General features: G+C 44.4%; 1 protein-coding gene across 1 annotated transcript in view; it reads left to right on the top strand.

Moving 5' to 3' along the window:
• PRDM2 (PR/SET domain 2) overlaps window positions 1–13,847 on the top strand; it is a 501,039-nt gene that overhangs the window by 152,361 nt on the left and 334,831 nt on the right. The window contains exon 4 of the mRNA XM_069240785.1: window positions 12,936–13,047. The gene's annotated coding sequence lies outside the window, so the exon portion shown is untranslated. The remainder of the gene's footprint in view (window positions 1–12,935; window positions 13,048–13,847) is intronic.

Genomic DNA, 13,847 nt, shown 5'->3' with positions numbered 1-13,847 from the left:
GAGTCCCTGGGGATTCTTCAACAGTGTGCGTTTGGTCACTACCCACATCGGTGGTTCCGGTGTCCCAGGGAGCAGATAGGTGAGTTGCAAAAGGTGTGCTGGATAGCTGTGGGCACAACGACCCCCACACGAAGGTGCATGTGCATTTGTCCACTGCTCCGAACATAGGGAGGGGGACCTGTAGGGCAGAATTCCAAAGACATAGGTGTAGTGTGGCAAGGTTACCACGCGGACCGCCTGCACCCTTTTTCCCACCAGGATAAACCCAGGTGGGACCACTTCTCAAAGTCCTGCTCTGTGTGGATAAGCAGTGGTTCCAGGTTGTCTGCAAACATATGGTCCAGGCCTCTAATAATGTAGAGCCCCAGGTATTTGAGGCATGACTGTTTCCAAGGAATTTGGGAGGTCTGCTATTGCAATACATGTGGTTACTGGAGCCAAAGGAAATGCTTAACTTTTATCCCAGTTTATTTTGTACCCTGACAGTACCTCAATGTCGGGTAAGAGGGATCGCAACGCCGAAAGGGAACGGTTGAGGTCTGTAAGTGTGAGCAATATATCGTCAGCATAGAAATAGATTGTGCCGCAGCTGCCCGGGATGGAATTCTGGCACTGAGAGCGGATTGCCAGATGGAAGCTGCCAGGGGTTCAACAGCCAAAAGGTACAGTAATGGCAACAGTGGGCAGCCTTGTCAGGCTCCACACTGGATGGAAAATGGTTCTGAAAGGAATACCCCATAGTTGACCTGTGCCCTGGGGGAATCATAAAGCCATTGGACTTTGTTTATAAACTCATCTCCCAACCCGAAGCGATGTAGAGTCTCAAAGAGGTACCACTACTCTATCCTGTCAAACGCTTTTTTGGCATCTAGGGAGAGGGCCAGGGCAGGTCCAAAGAGTATGTGCCAGGGTATGGAGATGATTTAGGGAGGACCGTCTAGGTACAAAACCCACCTGGATATGATGAATGAGGGACGGGATCAAGTTTCTAAGGTGAGCCACCGGGACCCCTGCCAGAATCTTACTATCTCCATTGAGGAAGGAGATGGGTCTGTAGCTGCTGCAAAGTAGAGGGTCCTTCCCGGGTTTCGGTAGGACCACTATGGACTTCCTATTAGAAATGGGGCTCAAGGAACCTGTGTTTTCTGCTACCTAGAAGGACTCATACAATGAATCCACTTTTTCCATTCCCTATCATTTGTAAAATTCTGCCGGGAATCCATCTTCATCTGGAGCCTTGTGGTTAGGGTGTTTAGAAATTGCTTGAATTATCTCTTCCTTGCTCATTTCTCCCTCCAACAGTCCTCTACCCTCGTCAGTGAGGCTAGGAATATGGGCGTTTGCGAAGAACGCAGCAAGACAGGTGTGATCCACCTCTGTCTCAGGGGTGTATAGAGTCCGATAAAAGTTCCCATATTCACAGGCTATTGCCTGAGGGTAAGTGAGGGTTGTGCCATTCGTGGCATGAATGGCCGGGATAGCTAGCTCTGCTTCCTGTTGGCGTAATTGGGCTGCCAGAGGCGGCCTGCCTTTTCTCCTTGCTCATAGTGTCACCCCTTCTTCCTCTGCAGCGCGTATTCCACCAGGGAAGTGAAGAGGGCATTGAGTTCCATTTTGGCCAGCTCGAGGTGGTAACATACCAGAAAGGAGGGGAGTCACAGTATATTCACATGTGCATGTTGCCATTGTTGTCTCCAGAATCCATTGATTAGAACGCCTTTTGGCGCTGGCAGTGGTGGTGTCTCTCATTAGCTGTCCTCCTATAGTCACTTTTGCAGCCACCCACAGAACCCGGGGAGAGGACACCTACCCCTTGTTGTTCAGATAGTCAGAGATGTGGGAACGTAACTAGTCCTTGCCCGTGGTGTGTGGTACCGTGAAAAGTTCAGGCACCACAGCTTGCAACATGGAGAGGCAAGTCCTAAGTCCAGTGCAAGTAGAATAGTGGAGTGGTCCGACAGAGCAGCCTCCAGAAGGGGGGTCCTTCTGTGAGTGGTTAAAAAATTGTCTAACCTAGATTGGGTACCATGGACTGGCGATATGAAAGTATATTCCTGGTCAGTTGGGTGTGAGAGACGCCAGTGATCTACCAGGCCATCATCTGATAATATGTCCCCGGACAGCGCTCTGTCAATGTTGCTGCCTATGTCCAGCCTGCCTGTGCGATCAAGTACAGCATCACAGGCCAAATTCCAGTCCCTGCCCAGGACGTATTGGGAAGTACCAATCTCTGTCAGAAGATGGTTGAGATGGAGAAAGAAGAGATTTGGAAAGGACGTAACGGTCTTCCGGATCAGACCAGGTGTAAAGGACTTTGAATTGGAAGGATATGGGGAAAGAGTACTGCTAACCCACATTTTCTAATGGAACCAGAACCCCCTGCTGGCCGTAAGGTACTGCTGCTATAGAGCACCCGGCCCACTCAGTTGCGGCAGAGCTTTTCTGATTTCAGGTGGGAGAGGTGAGTTTCCTGTAGGAGGGCAATGTCTGCTCTTTTGGATTGTAGCTAGGACAGGACCTTCTTACATTTGATATAATGTGTGAGGCCATTAACAGAGAGGGAAGTAGGGTGGGGGTAGGGAAAGGGAAGAGCAAGAACCCACATCTGTCAGGGTGAAAGGCAGGGGGTGCCCAGAGAGGAAGTTATATCATAATACATATTAGGACCCCAGAGGTCACTTAGGGAAGGGATGGCAGGGGCCGGCGATATGGGAGTGGTAAACCAACTCCCCTTCCTCTCTGTCAGGAAATGGGTGGCAGTGCAACAGTGTTTTGACGTCGCTGGAGTGCTCCACTAGCACTAGGCAATGACATGGTATGGACAAAGCCGGGTGGGGGAAGGAGTCCCGGCATGCCCCTCAGACGTCCACCTGGGCCAGAAGAGAAGGGGTAAGCAGTGCTATTAGAAGGAGGGCTAAGGAACTTGCCCCCACGTGGTGAGCATAATTGGACAACCACCACAATTACCGGCCAAATGTCAAATTGTCCCAGAGTGGCCCCAAAACATGTACCTATGGACAGTTGGGATGAACTCAGACCTGAGTACAGAGCTGGGCGCAGGGCAGGGACAAAAGAGAAAATGGGGTGGGTGACAATTGGAAAATGAAGGGCAGGACGTAGAGTGTAGGAAATGGAGAATGGAAAATTGGGCATGGCCTCAAAGCGATCCTATGCTTTGCAGTGGCATGTCTCTTATTCCAGCATGAGGGGCAGTGTTGAATGATGAAGGAAAACAGAAGGAACCATGCAATAAAACATTTGCAACAATAGTGGGAAGGTGCAGGCAAGATACTTAATCGTCCGTTGTGTAAGCGCTATGAAGGATCTCAGTCTACTGGAGGTGGGGGTTTCAATGGGGATCTCGACTTGTCTCTGCATTGTTCCTGAATAAGGACCACCACTGCTTGAAGGGCGTTGTCCTTGCCATCCTGAAACCTTGGTGGGTGTTGAAAGTTCCTTCCCCTTTTCTGTGACTTAGTGGTGATCCGGTGGTCGCTGATCGCGATTTGGGAGGGGAAGGTGTCCACAGTGGAGGAGGCCACCAGCATATCGGTGGGAATATGATCCATGGAATGGACAGTGAGGCCATCCAAATATAGTCTCAGTTCGTTCAGATGATAGAAATCCTGTGAACTTCCGTCTTTCGTTATCCGTATGCGAGCAGGCTTAAACAGGCCAAACTTAATATCCAGATTCCACAAGTGGGGTCGAAGGGCCAGGAACGCTTTTCGCTTATCGTTGGTTTCTCTGGAAAAATCTGCTGCTATGCATATTCCATATCCCTCGTAGGTGTATGGGCCACAAACATGTGCAGCAGTTAGCAATTGGTGCACTTGTCCGTATCTAAGAAAGCATGCTATGATGGGGCACAGTTTCCCAGAAGTGTCTTTGTAGGGGGTGATCATATGAGCCCGTTGGAATTCCAATGTGGGAGAGAAGACGAGGCCTGTGAGGCCAGGGAGTAAGTCCCTGAGGAAAGCTCTGATGTCCGTGCCCTCCTTCCATTCCAGAAGTCCAAAGAAGCGGACATTATCCCTCTGGCTCCTATCTTCGAGATCCATGAGTTTGTTCCAGGGGAGCTGTAGTTCCTGGTCTCTGTCCGACATGGCATCTAGTCTATCCTCAACATTTGTGAGGCGGTGGTCGAATTCTGCCACCCTGTCCTGAAATTCAGCTATGTCCGTCCGGATCGATTTGGATTCCGTAGCCAGGTCCATGATCTTAGATTCCATGACTTCCAGGCAACGTCCCACTGTGGTAACTTCCTGTAGTATGCAGTTCATGGTTGTGTCCGGGCGTGTGCTTATCAAGGTGTCATTGGTACCTGAACCATTAGGAGCATGGGAGAAGGCCACAGTACGTGCCTGTGAAATAGCTTCCGAGAAAAGCAGCTGATAAAGTGGGTTTGCCTGAAAGTTTACCGGCGGACATAGCCATGCAGAGAGTATGGCACTGTCGGTGGATCCAGCGAGGAAGAAGAAACCGGTTTACCTAGTTCATAGGGGCTTTCCAGAGTTCATAGGGGCTTCCCAGCAGAGCTAGCACCAGTGATGGCATGGGCCATGTGTGTCCCCCCGGTGCTAGCCCATCCGGGCACAAAGGTGTCTCGCAGTAGTTCTCCTGTTGAGATGAGGTTGGGGGCAGGGGCGAAGTGGGACCACAAATTCATTAGATGCACCTCAGCGGCGGAGGTACTGCCAGGTCCGAATTGCAGGGTAAGTAGGGATGAAGCTCCTAACGTAGCAGCGCAGGCTGCACCTTCGCAGTCCACACGGTCTCCAAGGCAGGAGGAATGATGCTGCTATGGCCCGAGGCTGTGTAAGAGGGTGCCAGCAGGAGTCCTCGGTCCTGATATCGTTGGGGGCCCCCCTACGGCCGAATTGGGGTCGTGGCCTCTGTCACCTAAAGGAGGGGTGAAGGCCAACATGTTCAGGGCCTGAGGGAGGTTCAGGGGCGTTAGTGTGTGGGTGGATGCAGCTGCACATGAGGGGCAGGGGTGCTCCACTTTGTGCCCTGTGGCCCAGTCTTCCTGTGCCTTGCAGGGCCACTCCCCTGGTTGGTGCCCTGGGGCCAGAGGTGTCAGGCTCAGTCCAGACAGGCAGGCGGGCAAGCCGTCAGGCCTCTACGCTGTCTCTCCATCAGCCGCGTTCGGCAAGTTAAGGGGAAATCAAGCCTGTGGCTCCTTTCACCTCGTAGGCCCAGGTGTTGGCCTAGGGACCCCAGAGCTTGCTAGGGCACCACTGCCCCTCCAACGATCCCTTCTGTTCAGTGGTGTGGCACCCCAGTCATCGGGGTAGGTGGGGAGGGAGAGGGTGTGCCCCCAGTAGCTCGTCGGCTCCACCATCGCCCGGAGTCACACACGGGCATGCGGAACCCTAGCAAGCAGACATTCTTCCCGTGCCCAGACCACGCCCCAAGACATATATTTTAGATCTGAAATGTATCAGAAATACATCTTTACAGATTTGTGATCAAATAAGCACTGTTGTAAAATAGAAGATTGCTTTATAGTAATAACCAAGAAAGTTTGTGATCATTAGACAAAATGGAATCACACATAAGATGCAGAGAGACAAGAAAAAAAGAGACAGATATACAAGTAAGAAAAGGCATGAGCCACACCAAGTTAATAATATGATGTACAGCCCTGGCTCATGCAGTGTTGATGACCTGGCGCAAATAGAAATAAATTGTGCTGTCCCCAATCCAAGCACAGTTCATACCTATATTGGGGACAGGGCAGCTTTCAAAGATGGAGCAGATCAACAAAAGCCAATAAAATCAGAAACTCTTGCATGTCCTTGGAGACGTTTAGAGGACCCATGTAAAGATATATAAAGGGGACAAGAGGATACTAAGACATACATCTTAGAACTGAAATGTAACAGAAATATACCTTTACATATTTTTCTACAAATAAGTATTGTTGCATAATAGAACACTGCTTCATAGTAATTAACATGAAAGGCTGTGATCATTAGACGTAATGAAATCACACATAAGACGCAGGAAGAAAAGACAAAAAAGACAGATATACAAGTAAGAAAAAGCATGAGCCCTATCACATTAATGATATGATGCACAGTCCTGGTTCGTGCAGTGCGGATGTCTTGGTGCAAATAGAAATATACTGTGCTGTCCCCAATCCAAGCACAGTTTATGCTCATAGTAAGGACAGGGCAGCATTTAAAGATGGAGGAGTGGGTTGAAACCACCAGCCCCCCTCAATGCAAGGGGACTGGCCTGCTTTTACAGAGGTGGGAGATACCCCTGGCAGGCTGGTGCAGTGTGTGAAAAAACTGCATGCATAGGGTCTGTGCTATCCCCAAGTCTCCCTGCCAAATGGCAAAAAGCAGGTACACTGAGTATGCACCAAATCCTGTGTGGTGCACAATCAACGTACTCCCTAACAGTATATTTGTCCTGGTGCCCTGTGCATCTGTAATAATCACAGGGGCATAGGCATGACCTCCTTTCCATTGGTCCACCCCCCATCTAAAAAGTAGGTCCCTTGAGATGATGCAGGGGTAAACAGGTTGCTGGCATGATCCAGATTACAGAGAAAAAACACAAGTGTCTGTGGCCACTTCTGTAATACCAGTGTAATAATAGATATGTTGCCTGAACTTTAGGCATTGTGAACCTTGTAAATGGTAAACGCATCCTTGTTTCTCTTGAATTCAAAGTTGATAGCAAAACTCATTATAGATTTTCTTACCTAATAAATGCCAGAACGGCCATTGCTGTATTTGGCTGAATGTGCAATATATCTTTCAATCTCTGGATATAAATCTTAAATACAATGGAATGGCATGGGGGGAAACAATATAGCATGAGCATGACAATATATTCTGTGCTGAGAACTGAGCCAAGAGCTTAATAGAGAGGCCTGATCAACTTTAAGAAGAAGGGCTGATTGCAATATCAAGCAGCATGTAATGAAATACAGTGCTCAGCCACGTACACAGTGTGCTGCATAAGTTACAGTGGTGTCTGCTTGCTCATGGCCGCCATGGCTCCGTGATCTGCTTTATGTACTGGGCATGGACAGTGGCATCGCAGAATACAGCTCTGGTTGAAAGATGTTAAACTTCATCATTTACCATGTGAATGCCATGATTTTCAGAAAAGAGCTGCATACAAGCCTTATAAACAAACCTTTTCCATGTGATGCTTTTCCTGTGATGTGGTGACAGTACATGTTGGTATCATACATTAGTAGGCATATACAGGTGTGTGGCAACACATTGGTTCCATTATTCTTCGTCACATACTTCCGTTTTGTCCTTGATATTTGCTCATTCCAGTTGGACCCATCTACTGGATTCTACTTGTGGATACGATGGCCTGGTTCTTTTTCGTTCCTGAAGGTAGAATGTGTTTGGTGCCTTGCCAATCTCTTCACTACTGTTCTTCTTCAACCAAGGCTTAAAAGATTGCTGGAGTTAGGGGTTACACTTTGTGTGTTTTTCCTCCTAACTGCGACCTTCAGAAGACGTCACTTGTCGCCTTGCATATTTACTAATCTGGGCAGGATGGTAATATGGCTACTGGGAGGATTCATCCTTCCCCCAGGCAATCAAGGAGGGGATTCAACAGACCTTCTCATTGTCTAGAACTTCAAAAACAAAGGTACGCTAAGTTGTAATGCCATGATACATAAAAATATATGTGGGTTAAAGGATGTGAATATGGCTAACTATTCTGGCAACTACAGTAATGTTGTCAGATGTTTGGAAAAGTAACAAAATCCAAGTTTTTATGTTTGGTTGTCTACTTTCTATTTCAATATCTCAATATGGGAAATAACAGATTTTTAAAGCTATGAATACAGGTTTTCAAAATATCTGGAATTGAAAGGGGACTGCTAGTTTTACTATACACAAGCTGTTTACTCGTTTGTTAATCAGTGAATAGTTTGATTGATATGTAGTTTGAATCAAATAGTTAAAAAAAGCAATTAGAGACAAAACAGAGATAAGGGATACATTTTTGGGTATAGAGAATAGGCAAGGTGAGACATATGCAAAAGTAAGGGCAGTAGTGAGGGTTTGGAATAATGTGTTATTGAAGGTTAGATTCAGTTAGTGTTGGAAATGGGGTAAGGTGAAGGATTAGGCTTAAGTCCAAACCCCCTGCTAGTTCATCACAGCACCACAAACTCATATGCAAAACACATGCTGACCGTCACTTGTACACTTTGGAAGTGCTGTATGATACCTCTTGGATGTATATAGATGATTCTGTAATTGATGATATTCTGTACCCGTTGTTTTACTTACTCTCCTACTATTAAAAAAAGAATTAGGGTTAGGTCATAGCATAGATTAGGGATGAAAAAGTGAAAGGAAAAACATTTGAACCGAAGGTGCATTCAATCCAAATAACTCAGACCAACTCCTTATCTATAGAAATTGTAATTATAGACCTTTGCATCTGAACCTTATGATTTGAACCATGTCCTTTTCAAATTAGTTGCTCTGAACTATTCACACATAATCCTACTTGTCTTTTATTTGTTTGTTAGTATGTCCCTCAGTAATGTGATGGCTCTTCTAAATGTCCAGTCTCTTTTCATGTAATGTCTGTTTCCTCTTGTGTTATCCTCTGTTGCTTTCTTTTACGTTAAAGGCATCTTTATATCTGTCTGAATTGCATATAACATTTGTCTCCAGTAATGTGGAACCTAGGTTTGTGGCCTTTTCTGAAAGATGATAACTATTACTCTTATTTGCTTGTACAACATCTTGTGGTATGGCATTTTATTTGTATCTTGCTATGTTACTTTTCTAGTCAGTGATTTAAATTTCAACGTCCCTAAATAAAGAGCTGAAAAATGCGGCAGAAAAGGGCATGTTGTAAAGATGTTATATATGCACCTCTGAGTGGCCATGTATACATAATCTATAGTTGAGATATGTTAAAATGTTAGAAATAAGGGCCACATGTACAAAGAATTCTGTTTTGTCTTCATAATTGTGAATCTTTGCAATTTGGAATTAGGAAGTGGCAAACAGCAATATACTAACGTGTCTCAGGCACATTTAGCGATTCCCAGTGGGTCGTAGATTAATCTACCTCATCAATATTCATGAGGTAGGTTGCAATTTGCGACCCATTGGGAATGGCCTAAAATCACTAGAAGTCAGCAGACCAACATGTCTGTGATTGCTTTTTAAATAAATCTTTTTTTTTTAATGCAGCCCGTTTTCCTTATAGGAAAACGAGCTGCATTTTAAAAACAAAAATGAAAAATTTCCCCTGGGACCACTGCCTGCTCTTAAAACCTGTTTGCACCCACAAGCACATTCTACATTCATTTGTGAATGGGTTACCACCTACTTGAAGTTGCCGGTAAACTGCAAATGTTTGGCAACTGCATTCAGGTTGCAAAGCATTCATACATCCCCCTGCAAGTCTCTATTAGGAGGGGATGCCTTTAACATGTCCCTTCCTAATCCAGAATCGCAAACCTATTTTGTGATTTGGTGATTGGGTACTGAATCGCAAAATAGGGTTTGTACATCCCTAAATGGCTTTTAGCTGTCGAAAACGACCCGATTCTGTGAATTGGACCATTTGCAACCGCTAAAAACCTTTGTACATGTGGTCCTGCATCTGACATTTCAGGAATAAACCAGGAATTTAGGTTTAGGCTTGAATTTGTAATTAAACATTTCAGTTCAATGGGGAATCTCGAAAAGAAAGCAAGAGAGAAGCTGATAACAAGAGAGATAAAGATAAACACAGAAGGGAGGGTATTTAATAGAGAATGAGAGAAAATGACACAGAGGGAGATTAAGGACGAGTGATAGAGCCAGAGGGGAAACCAGAGAGTGAAATTTTGCAAGGGTGGAACATCAATGTGTATTAAAGCCTTAATACATATATTGTTGGTGAATGTTTCATTGTGGTTACCAATTTAGAATCCCAAATAATTCTGTCACAAATTTCTATTCTCCATTACCGCAGTTTACAGAGGTGCGAGACTGCCTACTTTAAATGAAAACACGTCTTGAGCTCAGGGCTGAATAAAGGGAGGCAGACCTAAACACACACTTCACCCTATCTAATCTGGTTCCCCTACACTGTCCTTGAATTAAGGAATAAAGTGCATCTCATCTTCCCCACATAATTATAAATTGGTGTATTTAACTTTGTTATTGCAAAACTGAAAACTGAAAACATTACACCATATATACCAGCATATTAGATAGCACAGTACCAACTAAGGGCCTGACTTAGAGTTTGGTGGATGGCTCACTCCACCACAAACGTGACAGATATCCCATCTGCTGTATTACGATGTCCATAGGATGTAATGGAATTGTAATAAGACAGATGGGATATCTGTCACATTTGTGGTGGAGAAACCCCATCCGCCAAACTCTAAATCAGACCATAGGTCTTTACAAATAGGAAATTGATTTAAAAAAAACATGAGTACAGTGTAGATGGGCAAAAGTTAAAAATGTATTTACAAGACTATTAAATAGTCCAAAGTACAGTACCAATTACTATATTCTGAATATTTGTATTACTAAGCAAAGATTATCATGGCCTACAAACAATCTCTTATGAATGGTAACATAAGTGCATGGAGATGGGAGCATTACGAGTTACGTTGCCTGATAAAGAGAGATAGATGTTATGTTATTAGAGTTTATTATGTATCTACTCACTCCGGAGGGGAAAATATCCAGGCACACAGCATCAGACCATACTAGTGTCAAAAATTCAGAAGGCGAACTGACCTTAATACAAACATGTTTTAAGTATTTTTTAAGAACAGATAGATTTGAAGTTCTTCGGGTGGCAGCAGGCAAAATATTCCAATGACGGGAAGCCAGATGAGCAAAAGAACAGGATCCCTTTCGACATCCGGTTTGAGCAAGAACATAGGTATCAAAGTAACAGCAAGATTATCAGACTTAAGGGCTTCTGCTGGCTTATATAAAGTGGTACAACTATGTAAATAATGGGGTTCTTCAGCGTACAGAGCTCTGCAAGCATGGCTTAAAAAGTTTGAATGTAACTTGCTTGTAACTGGGAAGCCAATGAAGATCTTTCAAGATGGGGCTCTGCATGAATCTACTGGGAAGGCGGTACACCAGCTGGGCAGCAATGCCTTGGATGGTGTGTAAGTAAGTAAGTAAGTAGATCATCTATGTCTGCATACAGCAAATTACCATAAACTAGGGAGGTTCTGAAAAGCTCCTGCGTGATCGTTTTCCTGCATTACGATGGTACTCACTTTACATTTTTTCATAACATAAGAAAGGATACTGAAGTTGAATCCGCAAACTCCTAAAATCTGTTTCTTCAGAGTTAAGGTGCGGTCAATCAATTTATCTAGATTTCCTGCTACATTCACTGCATAAGGGGCAAGACTAAGCTTGTGTGGCCACCAATTAGGGGACCAGATGGAGTTTGCTTTGCCAAACAATATGGTGTTGGTCTTGTCAATTTTTGCCTACCACCCATGCAGCTAAAGAGCTAAGACAATCACAGAGCTTATCCCTTATGGTCTCAGAATTGTCTGCACTAGAGATTGCAAGCTGAATATCATCAGCATAGAATAACTTTTCAAACCCAAAGGTTCCGACAGTGGCTCTTAAAGGTGCCATGTTGTTATTAAACCATGTGGGACTAACAGATGATCCCTGCAGCACTCCACTCGGGATTATGACTAGGTTGGATAAGAATACTGAAAGATTAATGGTTTGTGTTCTGTCTGAAATAACCTACTGAAACCAGGCCAGAATGTGAGAATATTCCTATCTCATACAGTGTTTTGATTAGATGAGCATGCAACAGTGTATTAAAAGCCACAGAGGGGCTGAGTGAGATGAAGGCAGCTGGTCCGCCCTCATCCAGTCGCAGCCTGTTATTATTGGTTACTGCTAGAAGAGTTGCTTTGGTGATGTGCTCAGACCTAACTTCCAACTGTCATGGATCCAGAAGATTTTCTGACCCCAAATATACAGATAACTGATGGTCAATAGGTGTTTCCTCAATTTTGGCCTAAAAAAGGCAGCATAGGAATGGGAACGTTAGAAAGGACCAATGAGTCAGCCGAAGATGTTGCTTCCAGACAGCGGGAATAATGGGCGTGTGAAGAAAGAAATTTAATAGGACCTCCACATGGAAGCTGAAAAAAGCAGGCTAGGATGAAACAATATGAACAGGACACGGGTCATTTGGAGAAACTGACTGAACAGATTTCACTGCTTTTTTCACATGCAATATTATGATGGCCTTGAAATTCCCTAAACATCTACTGGGTGCTGGGTAGGTGGCTCTTGAAGATGTATGAGGGTGTTCACGGCAGGGGCAAAATTAATATATGTTCTTAATTTTCCCTATAAAGAAAGTAGGCAGAGTAGAAATGTAGAGCAGAGTGACAAATCAGTTTGCAGCTTTCATTCGCAGAGAGGTTTACCTGGAAATAAATATTAAAATCTTCAAAACAAATATGTCATTAGCCACAAATGTAAATGCCAACAACTGATCTGCAGGTACTTTTGTGTGCCATGGACATTCAAAACCTTTGAAGAGGGAGCAATGTACTTTCAAACCAAGCTGCCAATGAACGACACTGCCATATGTGATGAAGAGTACCTACTTTAGCCAGGCAAATGTGTGGGGATGGGGTGGTGTCTATAAGAATAAAACATGACACAGCCAAACTTTTGCAACCCGTCAAGCTGACATATAAGACTGCCCAGGATGACATGCATAATCCACACCATGTACAGTGATTGTGGGAATGTTAACTGTTAATATCACGTGGAACAGATATTGAAAATTTAGATTTTCGGACTAAACACTAGACATTATTTGTTAAAACAATTTAAGAATGATTTCTGTGGCTCAAGGGTTGGAAATTAAAATAAATAAGAATTGTGCCATTGTTCTTATTTTCCTCTTCACAGGATCCCTGAGTTCAGCTGTGATCTTTGGAATCATTGCAGGAGTATTAGTAGGCGTTGGAATTCTCAGTGCCATCATCATCATAACTGTGAAGAAGATGTCTGGCAGGTACTCGTAAGTAAAGATCTGCTGACACCACTCTGCATGGTTTCTGTAATGTTTGACCAGAAGCATGGTCTGTGAGACAATGTATCTCATTGGTACCTGAAGACTCAGGGTTTAGATCTCAATTATAAATATATTTGAAGGTTCAAACAGCTCATGTATGTGGCCTAATTTAAGATTGCAAGATTTACACAAAGGCGACCTTGTATTCATAACTACACTTACTCCTGCACAATATTACCTCAAAATGGTAACAGGAAATCATGTGGCAGGGGCGTAGAGTAGATGTTCCACAATGAGAATGACCTGGAAAGATTGGTTCACCGTCAGGCTTGAGAGCTTGTGGTGGCATTTACCTATGCACATTTATGCAATGTGTACAAATGTGTGCACGTTTTGCATAGTTGAAACTTGTGACTGCCACAGATTACCATGTTTATCCTCTTTTAGAACAGTTGTTTGAGGCCCGGTTGCTTGCTGCGTGGTTGTGGAGTGTTCACTTGAGCCACATACTGAGTTTTTACTTTTTGTGGTAGCAGAGATATTGGTGCTTGAATGAACCCATCCTCTGTACAACAAGTCTGCTAGTCATGTGTTTGGTGTAAAGTAACCAAGGTGTATACTATTGGACCTCCATTTAATCTTTGGAGGAGACAGTAGCTATTAAGGGCCCTGGTAAATATTGCTGTCTATTTGGATGTGGCTAAATATCAGTGAATCCCTAGCCTAAATTTGTAGAGCTGCTTTTTAGCTGATGCCCAGTCCCACAAGGTGGATTAAACTAATGTCTAGCAAAATGTGAGGGTCGA

Source organism: Pleurodeles waltl, chromosome 6 (genome assembly GCF_031143425.1).
Source record: "Pleurodeles waltl isolate 20211129_DDA chromosome 6, aPleWal1.hap1.20221129, whole genome shotgun sequence".
Classification (NCBI taxonomy): Eukaryota; Metazoa; Chordata; class Amphibia; order Caudata; family Salamandridae; genus Pleurodeles; species Pleurodeles waltl.
The sequence above is the reverse complement of the archived record's forward strand: the minus strand, read 5'-3'. Positions and strand labels throughout refer to the sequence as shown.